Genomic DNA, 18796 nt, shown 5'->3' on the forward strand with positions numbered 1-18796 from the left:
ACTGCTGGTACGTAACACACTGGATCATCATAGCATTTGGGCTATTCAATCCCTACTCTGAGGCACTGATTGGAATGAACAGTGTGCATATTTAGCAGAATAATGGCAGATGAGTGTTCATGGCAATCTGCAGCCTGGTCATCCCAGCTCTGGAACTTTGGACTATTAGATTGGCACCGCAATCTAACCGCAGCACGGTTCGTTAAAAGTGATAAAACGTGCGGCTTTCCATTTGATCGAGTATTTTATATGATAGCATTGCTTTTAATCGCTACATTCATACTTACGTTCTTGTAATGACCTATGTTGATTTCAGTTAGGAAAACCACAAATTCAGTCTTTCTGAGAATCCCGTAGCGAAGCACGGGTACATCAGCTAGTTATGTCAATAAAAATGTAAATATTAGGTTATTTTTATGTAAGTGAAGCTATTTAATTTTGTTTTGTTGTTGATATCAATTATTTTATGTATCTATGCTTAAGTCCAAAGGAATAATAGTATGAGAACTTTGCTTACTCTGTGTACTGTGTGCTACCTATATATAAAAAAGCAAAACAAGTTTAGCCAGTGTTTATGCCGACTCTTATAACTAATATATAATATATAATATATAACTAATATATCTCAAAAATTCTTAAAAGTGCACCCAAATGTGAAGCTCCATTTGGCCCTTCCTTTTCCAATCCCTTCGGAGTGTAGACTATTTTCGAATCTACTGTCCTAAATATTTAAGACACACTTATCAGGTTTGATGACAACATGTTTTCTAAACAGACAACGCTCTCCAAGTAGCACCAACTACTCATCAACAGCAACATTGATGCCAGAAATGTAGTGTTTGGTGAGGAATGTGTTCACAGCCTTCCACGTACCTGGTATTTGGGTTAGCCTGTCCCACTCCCACGGTTCAGTTCTCGTTGTCTTGTCATCGAAGCGCAAGAAAACAACTAAGTCTTTTAATCTATTTTTACTCATTGAGACATGAAAAAGAGGTGCCGCATATTTTAGATTCCACAGAGCATAAAAAACGAGATTGCTATGGGAATATTTGAGGTGACTAGCTGTCACCCGATGAAGGTTCCGACTCTATTATATGACATATGTTTGAGGCACTTTGGCTTTCAAAGTGAACACCCTTTCGGCTTCCAGGTTAGTATGCTTTACAATTTCCTCAAGAAGGTTTCGTGACCACATGTCAAAGGTGGCATCCATGAGGTTTAGTGCCGTTAAGATGGCAGCACTGAGGTTAGCGATGCAAGATGGCCGATGACAGCTGTCAAAAAAGCACATGGCTGTAAAAAAAGCACGTGGAATTTCAAATTATCCGCTACTACATGCCTAAGGTAGTAGCTATAAAGTTTAGTGCCGTAAGGATGGCAGCACTGCGGTTAGCGATGCAAGATGGCCGCTTGACAGCTGTCAAAAAGCACGTGGCTGTCAAAAAGCACGTGGTTTTGCTTACAAACAAGACGTCACGGTCACATGGTCATTACGTCACGGGGTCAATGACCTTGGCCAGGGTCAATGACCTCGGGTGCTGACGCAGCAGAAAAATGCTGACTCATTTCCTGGAGTGGGTACCCCACTGCTCCCCTACTTTCAAATTCATCCCTTGCGATGTAAATTTCATTGTCCTGTGTCAAAATTAACCCCTGTACTCCTGATTTCTTTCTATCTATAGTATCACTTTTCACACAATACCTACATGATCATTTTTCACTACTTTCAAGTTCTGTTGGTTCATATCCGATGTCTTCTTCAGTTTCAGAAATTTCCTTCCATAGCCTTGCATTGCCGTCATCAAGCTCCAGACGACGACATGTATCTTTGTCCTCCACATTGAACATACTGAACTACTACTACACTACCAAACGAGCTGTAATAGCATGCTCATGGCTTACTGGCTACTCAAATAGTTGGTATCAGTGAACTGTGATAATGAACATATCGACGGCTTACTTCTAAAACCTCGTGTGACACAATGTTATTCCTACACATCATATTCCCGAAGAATCGTCACGCCTTCCAGCCATATATTTATATGCCGTCCATGAGAACAATTTTCAGTGTGTTCATTTTCCTACGCTAATATATAAAGGAAAATGGACCTTACCATACCGTATTGTAGGGATGATTTTTGTCTAGCGGATTTACTCACTCCTACAGTATAATGCATTTAACGTCCATTTTCCATTACCGGGCGAGTTGGCCGTGCGGTTAGGGGCGCGCGTCTGTGAGTATGCATCCGGGAGATAGTGGGTTCGATCCCGACTGTCGACAGCCCTGAAATTGGTTTTTCGCAGTTTCACATTTTCACACGTGGCAAATACTTTGGCTGTACTTTAATTAAGGCTACGGCCGCTTCCTTCTAACTCCTAGGCCTTTCCTACCCCACCGTTGCCATAACACCTGTCTGTGTCGGTGCTACGTAAAACCACTAACAAAAAAAGGCATTTACCTTTACAAATCAGCACAGGAAAATGAACCCAACGAAATATCAATTTTTTGTAATAAAATTGGTTTTCGGTCCGATCGACCATTTAGCCAGCTATAATTTTGTATGTTTTTATTAATTATGAATTACCTTGTTGAATTTTGTATGTTTCTTTTTAATTATGAATTGACTTGTTGAATTTTTGTTTCTTATTAATTATGAATTGACTTCATGGAATGAACTTATACATTTAAGAAATTAACCACACGAAGTTAAAATCCCCGACCAGCCCGGGAATCGAACCCAAGGCCCCTTGAACCAAAGGCCAGCACGCTAGCCATTTAGACTGCATATCCATATGTGGCTGGAGGGCGTGACCAGTCTTAAAGAAAATAATGGATAAGAGCATTGGGAGATACGTGGTTTTAGAGGTAAGCCATCCGTAAGGTGATCTAATGCATTGTTTTCACACAATGGAAACTCTAACATTCAGAAACAAAGTTCAAGCGGAGAATAAAAACAATAACAACAACGATATAACCTAAAATAAATTGAAAGTCCATTAAGTTATGAAGTGGGCCCAAAGGACCCACCTTGGTCCTGTGTGTCTGGAAATCATTCCTCGAGCAATGTATACATACTTCTCACCACTACGCTCATGCTCATTTGAAGAAATATTCGTTTCAACATAAATGAGGAATGCTGGAATCCTAGTATGAATAGAATTAATATTAAGAAAATTATCACGTAGAAAAGAACATATTGGGTCCAACTAACCAACTGCAGGATCTTAAGAAAGTGTTCCAAAGGCGGAATGTTGTAGAGTAGGATGTATCTAAGAATTATTTTAACACATATAATAGAATGAGGAGAGTAGCTGCATTTAATGGGTTTCTTTTCTTATTTGTAAATTATCATGTAAAAATCTCCGACAACAGTAACCTTTAAATATTGTTCTCACCTTGCTTCTTTAGACATTACACATATTAATAACCAATAATTCATTTTGGACATTATATCGGATGAAATAACGTATGGACATTACAAAGTAGGGCTACTGTGAGGCTACCGTACACAATCGATACGATGACGTGCAATAACTTTCCAAAGATTACTAGCGCCTTATGTTCCTATGTATTAAATTTACCTACCACTAATTCGTTGACGATAGTTCTATACCTTAGCGTACGCATAACTAAAATGCGAAAATTATTTTCTTCGAGCTATCCTTTCTTTAATAATAGACATTACAGTTTAAAACAACAAAATGCATGGTGCCAGCTTAACAATGAAGTGCAAAACAGCGTATTTATAACCAAAGGAAAGCATCTCAAATGACCCGTGCTATTATACTGTATGATATTGTAGGAGGACGCAAATACGTTTTAAAAACGTACATTTGTACAGTACGGTACAGTAAGGTTCATCTTCCTTTACACATTGGCATAGGAAAACAAACGAAAATTGTTCAGAGTGACTACAGATCCATATGTGGTTGGGAGGCATGACAAGTTTTGAAGGGAATCATAGACCTGAACAGCATTGTGGAATACAGTGTTTTGTTTTCGCAGTGACGATATATTATATGTGACTAAAATATGTGTTAAGATGATCCTAAACACGAAGCCCCTGAGGTACAGGAATTAAACAGATGGGACTGAAATTCCACGTCCTGCTAGGAATCAAACCCAAGGCCCTGTGAACAAAATTCCACTTGATTTAATTACGGTTAGGGGACATAGGTTCAGGAACAAATAGGGGAGCTGTGTCACCCGGTATATATTGCTGCAACGAATAAAAAGTTTCTAACTACAAAGGAACATTTTTAGTGCTTACAACATTTCCCTGAAATCTCTGCTTACTACGCTTCTAAACCTGTCGTATTATTTTATCAAGTGCATGATGTTATATACCTTAGTAAACTGATTCTCTTTCTTTTTTAGTTGCAATTTGATATTGCACTGGGTCTTGCCACAGGTCCTCTAACGAGGATCACTAATTGGTCTCCGGTGAGCCTTGTGAACACAGTCAGTCTGCCGTTACCGCGCAAATTCTGAGTTACTGATGTGGTTTTCTCCAAGTTGATTCGTCACGCAGGAGAAATAAAAAGATTTGATGAAAGAGTTATAGATTCTGATGGAGCACATAGACAGTCCGTTGATAATATTCTCTTTCGAATGACACAAATAAAATTTCTTTAGAGCAAATGTTCACGAAGAACTTGTTCCACATACATATTATATTCATACATACATGCCCGGCGAGTTGGCTGCGTGGTTAGGGGTGAGCAGCTGTGAGCTCGCATCCGGGAAATAGTGTATTCCAAGACCACTGTCGGCAGCCCTGAAGATGGTTTTCAGTGGTTTCCCATGTTAACACCAGGCAAATGCTGAGATTGTTCTTCAATTAAGGACTCAGTCGCTTCCTTTCCACTCCTAGGCTTTTCCTATCCCATCGTCGCCATAATACCTATCTGTATCAGTGCGACGTAAAGCAAATTGTAAAAAACAAAAGATACATACATACTGAACCCAACTGGTTCTATGAACCAGTTTTGTTCAGTACATATTATTCATTACGAAGTCTCATACTTCTCAGTGTTCAGTCTACAATTTCTGTACATTTACTAAACGCCTCCACAATACTGTTTCCAACTAGCCCAATGGCTTCATTTTGATCCACTCCTCTTACCTATAAATAATTAGCAACTTGGTCTACTCATCGTCACCTTGTTCTTTCTACATGAACCCACCATTTAATCCGATACATAGCTTCATCAGCCCAGTTCATTCCTAACTTAGTAGTATCTCCTCTTTCCGTTGTTCCTGCCAGTTTGTACCAGCTTGCTTCATTCCTGTTTGTTATTTCCAGGAAAAATATATTCTTAGCCCCTTAGCTGTCACTCCCGTACAGCAAGGTCAGTTTGAAAACATCGATATAAGAGCTTCGTCTGGAACTCAGTTCTCTCAAACAGAATACCGTAATGGCACTGTGAGCATACCGATTGCCTTTCAGTACCAGACCATATTCAATTTTACTTTCTATACTATCATCCTGGGACAATAATCATCCTAAATACTTCAAGTAATTTATCTGTTCCAGTTTCGTACTCCCTAACTCAAATTCAAATTCTTAGGTTTATTCCAAACTATTACCACTTTAGCTTTGGAAATGCGAATACTCGCTGTATTTATATTCAAGTTACAAGGCATTCGATTGCAAACTTTCGACATAGTCTCCCATTAAGGCAATGTCGTCAGCATAGACCATACTCCTTACTACATTTCCACCAAAGTTAATGCCTCTCTACCAATTTATATATGTCATTAAATTACTCTTATAAGCTATGAACAATACAGAAGACGTATAACAGCTTTCAATAAACAGAACATACGTTGATGCTTCAATAACCAAACCATTATGATGCATTTTGCCTCATATTTCCATACCTCATTCACATGAAAGGGAATATGATACAGCGTCCCCAATACCGTGAGGTCGCATCGTGCATCTGTCAAATATCAGTTGTATGATTGGGAAAGGAAAGGAAAGGAAAGGAAAGGAAAGGAAAGGAAAGGAAAGGAACGGAAGGAAAGGAAGGGGAGTGAATTGACGGAGGGAGAATTGACATGCACAATCTCTTGGTCCAAAGGGCACATTAATTCGAAATATATTTGGATGATCATTTGAGTTGCTATGAACAGACGTCAAATTGTTTCACAATATCACTAAACCACACTCAGCCAAATTCATAGTCAAGCTCCTGTCGGTGCAACCTTGAACATAACCACTGTGTTCTGACCTAGAATCAATAAATCACCTTCTCTTTAGACAGTTGAAAAAGCAACGGTGACGATCAGCGAATCATACTGTCTAATCTTTAGGCCCCTTGCCCTCGGTTTCTGAAACACAAATTTTTATACAAGAATAGGAATCAAGCATGAAATTTATATATGTCAAAGGTTAAGTTCCCAGAAGGGAAACATAATTTGATTTCACTGATTGCAAATATCAAATATTAATGCTCTTTATTGAAATTGAAATTAAATTGTGGTTCCCTTCACGGAACGTAATTTGATTTAAAGCCAAATACAGGAATTCATTCAAACAGACGTATATATCTCGCCTAATGCACGGTCACTGCATTGCCCTACAAAAGCGACTTGCAGGGGAGTCTTAATGGCTCATTAGCTATCAGCGTCTTTGAAAGGTTTGGCACTCAAACTGATGAGCTCACTGCCACACTGGAGTGGGTGGAACGCTCATAACTTCGCGAATTAATTTGAAATATTTAGGGTACTTATTATCGCAGGATGGTAATACAGCAAGTAAAATCGAAAAGGAGGTATTGTAAAGGCAATCAGTGAGCTCACAGTTGCCATCAACGGTATTATGTAAAAAAGAGAACTGATATTCTTACATAAACTTTTATATCGTTGTTGCTAAACCGACATTGCTGTGCGGGAGTGCAAACTAAGGCCTCAGCATATATTTTTCTTAAGCTGAAAATAACAGACAGGAATGTAGCTAGAATGATAGCTAGTACGAACTGTTGGGAACAATGGAAAGAGATAATTCACAACGAGGAGATACGACCTAAGTTAGGAATGAATTCTGTGGATGGTGGGTCATTTAGACAGATCAATAGGATTAGGGTGAAATTAATTTTCAGTGCTGTTCTGAAAAATATTTGTGATATAAAGCTAAAGGCAGGCATTTATACAAGGGGTGGTGCATAGCATTACCACTCCACTGTCCTAGAAAGAAGGCTTTCTAATGTTGCCTCAGTGGTGCACTAGCCACCACCGTCTTGTAATGTGTTACAATCCAACTGACGAGCCCACTGCGAGACTGCGGCGAAGGGCTGGTAATTTTATGACTGTAATGTTCTAAAGAACTGGAATACATTAATACGCACCATGTTCATAAGCGCATGTCAAACTTGTTTAAATGTATGTATGTATTATAAGAAGCCATGTTAAGGTCTTCGGATTTCATCAAGAATAATATGAAATTAATAATCTCGATAATGTAATAATAGAATCAACGTATGTTTTGTATTAATGTTAATACCTGATTGTCGGTATAATGAAATACCATCGTATGTGTTTTTAAAATGGTATGGTTCATGTTTCATTCCGTAAGTATCCACCATTTAAATTCAAGTAGACTAAATTGTATTTAAACTCTTGTCTAGAAATATTTATGAGAAGGAGGATATCTACAAAACGTTCCCAATAAGTATTATACGCAGTGATGCTCCAAAGAAGAAGGCTGTACAATAAATGTGTGTCAAGGTTCCAAGTTTCCGAGCTGCTATATTCTGTCTAGACTAATTCTGCTCTTCATGATCAGACAGACGGTATGGGCAGTTCGGTAGACTAATTTGTTCAGTGAAGTTCAGAGTCCTCCCGAGAACAGTTCTTTCAAACACTCATTGACCAGAGTGCTCGAGCAGAAGGTTTGAACTAGTCTAGAATAAATAAGATAGAACCACCTGTTATAAATGAGTGTGAACGGGTCTAAATCTCGTTTCTTAACAGCTTTATAGTCTACCAAGAGCGAGGATCAGAGAGGAGTTAAGAATAAAACAATTATAACACAGCTGTCATAGATATTGAATAGTATTTTAGTTGTACATAAAGAATGGACGAGTTTTAACAGACTCATGCTTTTGCATAATGAAAAAGTCAATATTTTACGCCAATATAATGTTCAACTTCTAAGCGCACAGCATTTCCATGAGGGATTCAGTTACATTTTTCATGGCACATGTGACTTTGTATAATTAAGTAGGATTTCCCTCGTATTGGAGGTAACTATCCTTCAACGAGTCCGCAATAATTCAGTGTTTGCGAAGTAATATTTTAGCTTTCATTACCTTCCCGTTCAACGGAGCAGGGAGGTGTAGGTTTTGTGCAAATAAACAAAGCTATCTGTAAGCACTCGACTTAGGTAGCGGCGGCTGGATTGATGGGGGACAGTTAACTAAACAAATGTAGCAAATTAGCAAGGAAATTACAACCACCAATCAGCTTCAAGCAGGCCGGTGAAACGTGACGTGTTCCAGGGGAAGTTGTTAGGGATGCGAACGCGATATATTTAGTTGGACATTGTCCGTTGTCTTAATATTTATTGCAAAATGTTTCCCGTTTCCAGAGACTCATCAGAGTGCAAAGTTGCTGCTTAACGATGGTTTGTGGATACGCATGAAAATTAAACACTTCGGAGGGTAAAATAAACTTTCCTTCCTTTATTTATTAGACAACCTTGTAATAACATTAATTTCTCTTACATTACTTCCCGGCCATTTGATGAGACTACAACGATATTTTTTTTTAGTTTTACATTTTGTTTAGTACACAACAAAGGGACAGTTTAAAAGTTTCATTTGTAATATGAACTTCAGATTAAACCAAGTATAATAAACCAACCTTACATCCATACCTGAGTGCACTAAACAATGCAAAGCTCCAGCACCATTTCGTTTGCAGTAACATGTCACTAGATGGAGTACATGCTTCGCTGCGGTGTGATAAATAACATTGAATGTTACCTTTCATCTCATGTTTTAAAATAAGTTTCTGAAATAATTTTGTCTTTTTATTCTATTTCAGCCATAGTCTGCTTAATAGGTCAAGCCACTCTTATTGAGGAAGGTATATGAGTCTTCAGGTCCTGCTGGGTGCAGCTCAGCGGTGTGAGTTTAGAGGTGATTTTCTCGTAAATATATATTCTGTAGCATTCTCCAAGTTTTGCTGCTCAAGTCGTGATAAATTTTCTTGCCTTTACTTGGGGATATAAATCTCAAAGCATAGGGAACGAAAACAAGAACGTACTTTCAATTTAATATAATCAATTGTAGGATCACTTTCATATTATATTGCTATCATCCTCAGAATACATGCATGGTATCCCATCCCTTGCTCAGGAATGATGAATTAGCAGGAGCTCTCATGTGGGGAGCATGATTTTAACACCACGGGGTCCCTTGAGGTCTAGTATTGGTTCGACTTATTTGTGCCAGGCTCCTCATTTACATGTTTCCTAATAGGCTTCGTTTCTTCAACTTTAGTCCCATAATTTTTATAATTGCTATCTTAAATGACCAGTCTTCGAGATCGTCAGCCCCTATTGTATTCTATCAGCCCTAGTGGGATTCTTTTCGTAAGACCTCAGAATTCATTTTTTCACACCCTTCGTGGTCCTTCGCTTTCCGTTGTTGATACCTTAAATATTTGAAACGGTAAACTTCTGATTAGAGTTAAGATTCATCTTAACATTACAATCACCTCCACCAAGAGAAACGTGCTGCCACTATGTTGCCATGGTTTGCGGTAAATTGCTACCTGTTAATAGGGCGGGTTGTAGTAGTAGTTGTTGTAATATGGTGGGGTAGGTGTAGATGAGGTACGAACCGATTGTTTACGTCACTGGTACATGCTACGAATACTCCTATGAAGTTTGAGAAATCGCACACAAAACTTCACAACATTTTTTCCAGTTCCAAGGCCGTTATTCGTCCTGTCCGGTGTAAATACAAAAAAATTAGGATGATATTCGCATACAGACAGAAATACTATTTCCTATAGTATATATTGCTAGTTGTAATACCCGGCGTTGTCCGTATAGGTTTTTAATATTTCCCTTTAAGATTTTTATTACTACTTAGTTACGTGTGATGTGTCTTTTTATAGAATTCCTTTTGAATATGTTGATGGATATTTTACGATACATTATGTAGTTTTAGAGTTATTTAGATGTGTTTGATTTCAAGTTTTAGATTATTTAATTTTTGAGTAAAACTTCATCCTTGTGGAAGCTCGAATTGACTGGGAAGTACTTAATCCTTTCAAAGAAAAAGGTGATAACTATATGTAGGCCTATTTACCCGCCGCGATCTTGATATTATGGACACGATTTCAACTGTCATTGAGAAGTTATAATTGAACCTTCATTCATACACAAACTTTCAAGTAAAGAATAGGATTGTGAAAACTGATAATCCAGTCTGAGATGAACATGAAATATATATATTATAAAACCATGATTTATTTCGATGCACTGTACCTTTTCAGGTTATACGGATACACATATTTTCCAAAGTGTTCAATCAAATAATTACAATGATACACTTGTTTGTTGAGCACCTGACGTATTCTATAATCTCTCTATCCTCTCTGTTCACTACTAGCCTAGAAACAAAAGCGTAACATTTAAATATCGAAAGCTATTTGGAGCAGTTTCAATTCCTGCGCAGCGTTTTTGTTCTGTTTTCAGGTTAATGTAATTATGTTGTTACCAGCACTCGTCTCTTTGTGTCCCACTCAGGTGTGACTGGGAGCAGGTGCGCGGCATATTAAGTGCTCCCTGACTTTTGCTTGCTTTGTGACGTCATAATTGAATTCCATGCTTTCGCTCAAATCTTAACTTCATAGAAATTATAAAACACAAGCAATATAATGTTAATTTACGTGCACGAGTCCTTATAACCTCATCATTCCATTTTCTTCTCTGAATACATTACCAGTTTTCATAACCCTGTTTCCAAGTTTGTGCGGGAATGAGGGTTCCATGATAGTTCTATTAACTTTCGTATTGGCAGAAGACTACGCCGGCGGAGATGATATTCAGTTTATGTGAGTTCCTTCCAAACCGGTGATCTCTTTTTGTGAGACGCGTGTTAGCATTATTGCAAAGATTTGAAATGAGGGCTCTTAGAAGGAAGGTAAAACATTGTATTTTAATTTATTATTCCATTTTCCAACGATCCTGTGAAAAATTTGCTCGATATTTCTTCAAGCCTTAGGGATAATGGATCACAAAGAACAATTGTTGTTTTCTTTGTCACTATTGTGGTAAACTGTAGATCTATACTACGTGGGTGGAACTGATCAGACATCTGAAGTCTCACTAGCTGATGGACTATTACACTCGAATACGAGTGATTATGACGATTTCCAGTGATGATGATGATGATGATGACGACAATGATGATTGATTTCAAATTTTCGGTATTCTAATTACCCATTCTACAAGGACAGGCCACCACAGGTTTTTCTTGGAAGGCAGACGTATTTAAAGAATAGACTACTTCTTGAGAATACCGACTAGAGTGGCCGAACGTGTCAACGCGCAACAGCCATGGAGCCAAGCTCTGCATTCGTGAGACGAGTGGGTTTGAACCCCACGGTCGGCTGGTCTGAGAATCGTTTTCTGTGGTTTTAAATGCACATTTTCAGACAAATGCATGCACAGTTCCTATTCATAGGCCATATCCGGTTTCTTGAACTCCTTGCCACATATCATTCACCATCGTCATTAGTTCCTCAATTGAGGCTGGTGACAGGAAGGGCATCCGGCCGTAAAACATACCTTATAATTCCATGCTTCCTCATTATGGACCCCATATCAGGAATAGGATGGACATATTATATTTATGCTGAATGTGATAGCATGGTACCATATTTCGGTCCGTTAATGGATAGAAATTGGAACATTGTATTAATGTCGAATTATCTCTCGAAATATAAATACCACTGTTGACTGTTGGCCATATGCTCGTTTTGTACCAGATTATTCATCCGATGACCCCAATTGTAAGGCTAGGTAATTTTGACGCTCTCCAGGCTACGTCACTGGGCTCATTCAGAGAGGGAAATTTAAGATTATCTGTGGTTAGCATGAGTGAGATAACACTGTTAGGAGAAGAGGAGTTCATCGTCAGACAAAATATCATCACAATATCGGAGTAGAGAAAATTAACACTTTAAAGTTCTTTTCCGCATTCATAAAAGCTTGCGAGGGGTGGTGTGTCACCCCAAAAGGTTTCTTCTTCTTTTCGAAATCTTGGGAGGAATTGCGTTTTTGCTGACATATGTAACAGTTAATTAGAAGTAATGCACAAACTGTGTACACATTTTGAAGTTATTACAAAATCAGAAACATATTTTAGACGATAGCAGATAGTGATAAGATGTTTTATTTTTTAAAATTTAAATAACAAATATCATTGCACAAAAACGTTTGCACTCAAACTTTAATGATTGCTCCTCAAGAAATGTTTCATAAAAGGTAAATATAACATTGATACAAATTTATGTGGATAAAATCAATAGAAATATATTTGAACAACTAAAGACCTAAATAATACTCAAGAAAATGTTATGGTCCATACCTTTATGTTAGATTGCTACAAGTAACACAATCAATATTTATATCAGGTGTATGGGTTGAAAGGGAAGGTGGTTGCCTAGTTGTACTTCCTCTTAAAACAATAATCACCACCACCACCTCAAAACATTCATACTTCTCAGATTGCTTCGCCAGTGTCACTTGTGTCACTTCCAAAATAATGTTCATAACTAACAGTTTCTAAACAAAAATGATTCCTTATTGAAGAAATAGCTTCTCTAATGATTTAGACTTTGGTACCCTGTCTGTAAAACTTTCCTGAAGAGGCAGATACTGCTTAGTTACACATCCTTTTTACACTAGCCTATTATTACCTGCTTTAATGTAATTATCAGCGTGAACTTTCTGTTTTATGAACTTCTGAATCCTGATCATCACTGAATACTAAGTTATATGAAAAATGTGAAAATCACTATATAATCATCACAAGTTAATTATTTGATTATATAGTACTGAAATGAAAAACACGAATCCTTCCAAGTATCTACAAACATGGCCAGAATGAAAATAGTTATAATTCACGTGAGAGTAACAGGAACATGCAAATTAAGTGGTATACTAACACTGCACGTTATTAGAGTAAGTAAACAATTAGCAAAGAAAAAAATATCTTGACCGATATTGTAAGAAATGGAATGCTCAAGATGAAAACACAAGATGCCCACAGTACTCTTTAATGGAGGAAGGGGTCATAGCAGCCAATTCATGGCATTCAAATCGCAAATCTGGTAACATATTATATACGGAGAATGTTTTGACGGTTTATCAAGGTCCATCAAACTAAAGTTACTATTCAAATACCATTTACATTTATTTGGAAGTTCATACGTGTTTTAGTTTTCTTTTCGACACACATTTTTCCCATGGATATAATCGAAAACATAGCTCTGTGCCACGTCAAACTTCTACTCTCCAGCTTTCAGCCCCTATTACGGAGAAGTTCACCACCCAGTACATAAAATACTTACAAATTTCGTTTCACTTGACATAATTTTTTAATACCTATGACCATAACAATGCTTCTTAGCTGCTGTTGGAAGAAAAACTCTGTCGACCAAACTCTGAAAACCATTATAATGAAAATAATAGCTTGTGATTTTCGTTTGTAGGCCCGGTGGTCTAGGTGTAGCGTGCAACAATTCCAGGCAGGCCTGGAAAGGAAGTTTTACCTGAACCTGAGGGTTGGTTTGAGGTCGACTCAGTGTGCGTGATGGCTACCCCCGTCCATAAAATCAAGAATAACAGCTGAGGGGATTCGTCGCACTGACTGTGCGTCACGTCGTAAAGTGCAAGTCTTCGGACTGAACAGCGGTCGTTTAGTACCTCAGGGCCCATTGAGGCTGTAGTACTGTGGGGTTGGGTTTGGTTTATTTTGGTTTACATTTGATGCTACAGTAATGGCTCAGAACTCATGAATATTGCGTTACTTGATATCATGTATGCAGGTGTGATTTTATGTCCAGAATACATAAATTATTAGGCACTAGCTGTAGTGCCCGGCTCACCCAGGGCACTTTCGTTAACGTTTAATTTTAGGATTTGTTTCATCTGTCTGAAGTAAGTTTTTAGATTTATTTCTTGTAATTGTAACATTGATTTATAATTTAAGAACTGTTGTAGGTATAGAAATATTGTTATGTGTAAAATTTTGAGTGTCAATTTGAGAGGATGCCGATAGGAATATGGAAGTGTGGTTCCCGAAACAGTATTATCTGTACAGATTAACGAAACTGTGAATTTAAAACGTTTGATTAGAATCTCTCCCTTGGCCTTGCGTGCACGTTCGCACGTACCTACTTCTAAATCCAAGCTTGTAATCTACTCTAGAGTCCTTGAGCAGACGGTGTCATCCATGGTCACGACCCGTCATTCATTTCTATAGCGTGGATATTTGGGTACCAATATCTTCATTACGGAGTTTCAGGGGCCTTGAAACATTGTTTTTGCTCCCATTGGGACTTGTCGAGTTCTGTTTCTTCACGTCATGATGCTTAAAGTGAGTTTTGTCTCGTTCATGTAAGACAAATGGGATATTTTTCCAATATTAGTCTATGTTAATGTGCCAAAGGGCCTAAATCTAGGGAGCGAGGAGGGTTGTTAAAATTTATATTAGACGTTATGTCTTAAAATGTAAGTGTACAAAAGTTCGTTCAGACTGATGGAACAGTAAGTATTTGTACAAGAAACAGATAGACAGATGAACGTACAGATGTTCTGCTTTATATAGATAGACAGGTAGATAGGTTCGTAGGCAAGTCAATAAGCATCTGAAATGCTGTCTAATTGTCTTTAGGTTGGCTCTTTGGCGTTGTGTGCTCACCACCCGCTAGATGGCTCCGTTGTCTACGTCTGTGCTAGGTTTTAGAGTTATCAGCTCAGTTTCAGTTAGTGATGGGTTGCGACTGGAATCGCGAAGAATCGATTCCATATGCCTGGGGAATCGGGTACCCGATTCCGGAATCGATTCCGAGGAACTAGTAGCACCATCTATGATGCAGATACGTAAACACGTGCAGCACGAATGTGTTCTGTAATGTGAGTTCGTTTTGGTTTATAACCAGGTCTGTTTACAAGCCATGCCTGCTTTTATTGTAGTTTCCTGGAGTTATATACTCTAATGCGACTGTAGTTTCATCAGAAACTATGATCCTCTGTTTGAAACTATTCAAATTGTATTAAATAAAAACTTGTACGGGGATTATGACATAATATAACAGTACTCTTTCTACAAAATACAATTGTACTAAGGAGACAACCTTAACTAATGTTAAGCAGTGATGAAAAGAAAAATAGTAATTCTGAGAGTTTCTCATAATAATATTTAGTAGTAGTATGAAATGTTCTTATTTTTCTACAACTTTTCCCACACCTATGGGGTCGCGGGTGCGAACTGTATCGCGCATGTTGATTTGGCCCTGTTTTACAACCGGATGCCTTTCGTGACGCCAACCCTATGTGGAGGGATATAATCACTATTGCGTGTTCCTGCGGTGGATGGTAGTGTAGTGTGCTGTCTGAATATGAAGAGGAAAATGTTGGGACAAACACAAACACCCAGTCTCTGGGCCAAAAGAACTAATTGGAGGCGATTAAAATCCTCCAACCTGCCGGGAATCGAACCCGGGACCCTCTGAACCGAAGGCCTCAGCGCTGACCATTCAGCCACTGAGCCCGACAGTGGTACGTTATGTTCATTGCAAATTAAATGCAACGGAAGCCAGTATGTTAGGAAACGAGTTGTATACTTATTAAAAATGTGACTTAATTCCACATATTTTATACGTTTATACTAGCGATAATTGAAAACCACATTAGGAAAATACAGTATGAGCATAATAACAATGCCGATTGCTACACCCAGTGTCGAAATGTGTAATGTGATATCCAGACTACCAGGGTAAATTGTTATTTCATTATGTGGCATAATTCATTCACGACAACCAGTTACACATTTCACTGTATACAAAAGAAATAGTAAATATTACACGTTCGAATTTACTCCACTTACGGAAGACTCACTCTATTGAGTGCGACCGGAACACTTTCGTGACGTCATCGGGAACCGATTCCTCGCATGCGACATTGAGTGCGACCGCGGAGTCGTAGGAACCGATTCTCGCGATTCCAGGCGTCATTCGCGCACATCACTAGTTTCAGTACAGCTTGCACCGTTGCGATGTAAAGATGGCCGCGTCACTCTCTGCTTGCAGCAAGAAAGAATAGCGTCCGCAATCCTTTCCTTGTTGTCTGAGGGTGTACCAGGAGCGGAAAAGCATAGACGACTTCCAGCACAATACGAGGACAATGTTTTTTTCACATCGAAGTGTTTGCCAGTAGATTGAACAGTTCTAAAGGGGTTGCACGAGCGTGAAGGATGAGGAAAGATCTGGGCGTCCATCTGTAGCCGTAACTGATGCCAATATTAAGCAAGTGCGTGATAAGATTATGTATAACAGAAGAGTGTCTATTGTTGACATGGCTAACAATATGCACATTAGCCATGGCTCTGCATATGAAATCATGCATAACAGGCTTAACTTTCACGCAAAGATGGCCGCACCACTCTCTATTTGCACCAAAGGAGAACAGCATTCCGTAATAGGTTTTTTTTGTGCTTTGAGGGAGTACCAGGAGCAGAAATTGACCACTTTACCAATTTTCGGTGTAGTTTCTCTTGCGAGTTCGTATACTGGCCTGTATTGGGTGTCATTTGACAGATTTATCGCTAACTTTAAAGAATTAGGTTTTACTTTTACCAGTGTTTTGAGGGCCTTTACACTCACATTTAGCAATTTGATATTTGTGCCGTAGCATAGAGTAAATAATTTTCTCCTCTAAGAGTTTTAAGGTAGAGAATAGGCCTAGGGTTTTGAGGTTCTTGATATCGAATATTTCCTAATCGATGCACTGGCAAGCTCCATAATGACATGTATTCTGAAAAAAATTCATTGTGGGTTGCAGCGTTACCCCCAGGTACCGGGAGGCTTTGACTCACATTATTATGACTACAAGATAATGGGCTGATTGCAGAAACGGTATTTAGACGATGTTTACCGTTAAACAATATCTAAGTATGGCTGCCGCATTACATAGGCATTACTTTTCACTTAGGCCTAGACACAACCTAAAACCGATGTTCAACCGGCCATATTTAAACACTGCCGAGGACACTGTTTAACCTCAAATTTCAGGTGTGCGTCACAATCAGAGGCCATGTGCCATGAAACATATATTTTTTGTTATCATCCTGAGACCATTCCGGGAAAAAGGGTTAGTCCGACGGTCTCAAGTGGTTCATCTGCGACATCTCAGCAATTCCTTTGAAGTGTGCGTGGAGGTAGAGTTTGAAATACGATTTCGCTTTTCAATAGATAATATAGGGGACATTTCTTGAACCTGCTACAAAGGACAGTCCGGTAACTGTCAACTTTACCACAATTCTTAGCATCCGATATATTTTATGTTGGGGATAATTTCCTTGGAATTACAGATCACAGCGACTACATCCATATTAGAATAGCCTGTCCCGATCGGCAGAGGGCTATCACATACACCAACCGAGAGAGATTCAGTTATTTTGGATTTTCTGCCAAGTAAGTACATATACAGTAATAGCGACTCTAAAAAGTAGGTTGTGTGTGTGTGTGTGGATTCTTTTTGCGAATAATCGTCGCGCTAATTCAGATAAGATTTGGGCAACTGTGAGATGCAAGGACTAGGAAGGAAGAGCCGTAGCCATAACAAAAGCCCCAGTATTTGGCTGGTGTACAAATATGTGAAACTACGGGAAACAATCTTCCGGGCTGCCGATGATGCGTTTCCAATCTAAGATCTCCAAAATGCAAGCTACATCTCTATGGCCCGTACACTCATTCGTTTGCACCATACTATAGTTTCATCTTCCCTTCGCCGATGCTATTCGGATTACGCTCACCGTAACAACACTATAGGCCTAATGAAAGCTACAATTCCTCGTACGGTGGCGTGTCGCTTTAGTCTCAATAGTATTATGAGATATCATTTCCACGAAAGCGATATTCTTTTTCTTTTTGCTAGTTGCACTACGTCGCACCGACACAGATAGATCTTATGGAGACGATGGGACAGGAAAGGCCCAGAAGTGGGAAGGAAGTGGGCGTGGCCTTAATTAAGGTATAGCCCCAGCATTTGCCTGGTGTGAAAATGGGAAACCACGGAAAACCCTCTTCAGGGCTGCCGACAGTGGGTTTCGAACCCACTATCTCCCGGATGCGAGCTCAGAGCTGCGCGCTCCTAACCGCATGGCCAACTCGCCCGGTAGGCGATATTCTTATCCTGGGCAAGTCATAGTCATGTTCAGCGATATTTGTGTAATGTGTAGGAAGATGACACCTAACTAACGTTTGGTGCACACACCTACGAATTTCATTGTTTGCGACAAGCAAAGTGTTGCATGGAAGATATCGTACTTCCATTTCCATTTTCGAACAAATATTGAAACTTTAAACGATGTTCTAGATAAACACCGTCCGAACATTGTTTATGTAACGGACAATTGTGCATAACTTAGACGTTATTTAGGTAGACGTTGTCTAAAGCTAACTAGTCATTGTTTCTGCAACCGGTCCAATGAGTTTTGAGTTTGTTTGAAGTTCTTTGTATCTTTGTATTTCTAGTATTTAAAAGAG

Source organism: Anabrus simplex, chromosome 1 (genome assembly GCF_040414725.1).
Source record: "Anabrus simplex isolate iqAnaSimp1 chromosome 1, ASM4041472v1, whole genome shotgun sequence".
Classification (NCBI taxonomy): domain Eukaryota; kingdom Metazoa; phylum Arthropoda; class Insecta; order Orthoptera; family Tettigoniidae; genus Anabrus; species Anabrus simplex.